Raw genomic sequence first — 280 nt, 5'->3', positions numbered from 1 at the left:
GCCCCCGGCGCCATCGTGCAGGAGAGCCTGGCCCCTCAGGTGCCCCCCAGCACCCCAACCCCTTCTCCTGGCCTCTGCCCTGCCCCCCCAGGAGCCAAACTTTGCTCCTCGGAATGCTGCAAACAGGCATCATCTGCTCAGCCAGTTTCATGGGCCTTGCTGCCCTTGCTCTACCGACCCCCCACCCCATTCTCCAGCCTCTCCTCGCAGTCGGCTGCCGAGCACAGGGCAGGAGGGGACACCCCCCGGCGTCCCCCCGATGTCCCCACCCAGCCACTTC

This window comes from Apaloderma vittatum, unplaced genomic scaffold (genome assembly GCF_000703405.1).
Source record: "Apaloderma vittatum isolate BGI_N311 unplaced genomic scaffold, ASM70340v1 scaffold30697, whole genome shotgun sequence".
Taxonomy (NCBI): Eukaryota; Metazoa; Chordata; class Aves; order Trogoniformes; family Trogonidae; genus Apaloderma; species Apaloderma vittatum.
This window is presented reverse-complemented; position numbering follows the sequence as displayed.